Source organism: Nyctereutes procyonoides, unplaced genomic scaffold (genome assembly GCF_905146905.1).
Source record: "Nyctereutes procyonoides isolate TBG_1078 unplaced genomic scaffold, NYPRO_anot_genome, whole genome shotgun sequence".
Taxonomy (NCBI): Eukaryota; Metazoa; Chordata; class Mammalia; order Carnivora; family Canidae; genus Nyctereutes; species Nyctereutes procyonoides.
In genome coordinates, this window is record NW_026575146.1 from 59,513,872 (window position 1) to 59,516,351 (window position 2,480).

The following is a 2,480-nucleotide window of genomic DNA, read 5'->3' on the forward strand; positions in this document are numbered from 1 at the left end:
AAGGCAGCGCTAAACCGCTGGGCCACCCGGCCTGCCCAGAGTCTACTTTTTTAAAAAAAGAGGGTAGGGCACTTGGGTGGTTCAGTCCATTAAGCATTTGCTTTGGGCTCAGGTCATGATCTCAGGGTCCTGGGATCAGGTGTCAGGAGGACTCAGGGGGGAATCTGCTTCTCCCTCTCCCGCTGCCCCTCCCTGGCACTCGTGCTCTCTCTCTTGCTTTCTCTCTCTCAAATAAATAAATAAAATCTTTTTTAAAAAGAGAGAGAGACAGAGGTCAAGTCAGCAGTAGACAAATGAGTCTGAAGTACTTGAGGTCAGGGTTGGATTTCTTTTTTTTTTTTTTTTCAGGGTTGGATTTCAATTTGGGAGCTGTCAATGCACAGATGCTATTTAAAGCCACAAGAATAGACAAAGTCCTCCCCACTGGCCAAAATTAGAGGAATTCTAAAATTAGAGGCCCTTTAGAAAGGAAGGAGCCTGCCAAAGAGCCTGAGGGGAAGTAGTAACATAGGTAAGAAGAAAACCAATAATAACAATATTTAACATTTATATAGAGCTTACTTCATGCCAGGGACCGCTCAAGGCACTTTGTGCCTTCATGGAAGCAAACATAAAAAAAGTGTTTTCCTTTTCTTCTTCCCTTTCTATTTTAACTCCTGTGGCTTTCCCTAACCCAAAAAGTTTAGGCACAGTGTTTCTCAACCTTAATTTGTAATTAATTATTAAGGTAAAACATATATTCATTAAAATATTCAAACAGCATAATGCAGGAAAGCTAAAAATGGAAAGCAAAGAAACTCAAAAACGTTCCTCCCAGGGACGCCTGGGTGTCTCAGTGGTGGAGCCTTTGTCTTCGGCCCAGGGCATGATCCTGCAGTCCCAGGATCGAGTCCCACATCGGGCTCCCTGCATGGAGCCTGCTTCTCCCTCTGCCTGTGTCGCGGCCTCTCTCTAGCTCTCATTAATAAATAAAATCTTTAAAAAACAAAACTTTCCTCCCAGCCCGATCTACCATCAGTAACAATTCTTATTCAACCTCCAAGAATTTTCTATAGGCATGTATACATTTTTGCAGATTGGATCATTCTCTCTTGGTAGGTAGATAGCTATAGCTAGATACACACACACACATATTTCTAATTCTGCATTTTTTAAACTCCTTGTGTAGATTTTCTATATCAGCACATACATATCTCTTTTTTAAAAGGCTGATATGATATTGTATTAATATACCATCATTTACGTAAGTTCCTGTACTGATGGGCAACTAGATTGTTTCCTGTTTTTTTGCTGCAACATGCTGCAATAAGCATCTTTGTAGATAAATCCTTGGACATCGGTACAAAAAGAACTGTTGGATAAGGTCTTGGTGGTGAAGTTGCTGAATCAAAGCCCTTAAACCACTGATACGGTCAAATCAACCCTCTGAAAAGATCACACAAATCTCATTCTTTTTGAAGATTTTATGTTATTTATTTTTTCATGAGAAATACGAAGAGGCAGAGCCACAGACAGAGGGAGAAGCAGGCTCCCTGAAGGGGGAGCCCCATGCGGGACTCCATCCCAGGACCCCGGGATCACGCCCCAAGCTCTGACCCGAAGGCAGACGCTCAACCACGGAGCCATCCAAGTGCCCCCAAACCACGTTCTCTCCAGCAGCATTTCCTCACGTCTGGTCAACACTGACAAACCTCAAAGTTCGTCAATGCACGAGGCTGGGAAAAATGGCGTCTCATTCTTTTTTTTATTGGGGTCCCTGTACTCATGAGCAGGCGGCAGCGCGGTCCTGCCGGACACACACCTTTGGAGGGGGGGGGCCGAGCTGACCACAGGCCCCTTCCTTACACCTGTGACCGCTGCTCCGCGACAAAGGGCATCGGGAGAGCGCGGGCCTCGGGGGCCGCGGGATGCGCGGACAGGGGCCCTCCCACGCCCCCCACCCCCTCCCGCCCCCCCCCCACTCCCATCCCTCCCACTTCCCCCGCCCCGGGCTGGGTCCGCTCGCAGCCGCGCCACCTCGACCCCTTCAACCTCGGCGCACCCCTCCCGGCCAACTTTCGCAAACCACCCCGCAGCTCGGCACTCGAAACGGGAGAAAACACCGCTCCGCTTTTCAAGACCCGGCCCTACTTTGCGCCCACCCCGCCTCCGGGCTCCTACTTGACACACGAACGTGCAGAAAGGAGCTGCTGCAGTTTGCAAACAACTCCCCAAAAGGGACCCCGCATCTCTCGGCGTCCGAGACCCACGGCGCACAGCGGAGGGAACGCGGGGCAACAGCGACTCGACGCTACGCGGCCCACGGCGCCCTCAGGGATGGACTGGGCAGCGCCCAGAGGCTTCAGAGAAGGGAATTTTAAACGCCAGCCCCACCCCCACCCCCTTCACGCAGGCCCCCCCGGGTCCCGCCTCCCCGGCCCCGCCCCCCAAACAGGAAGTGACGTCGCCGAGCGTGTCCGTCTTCTTCCGCCGTCCCCGGC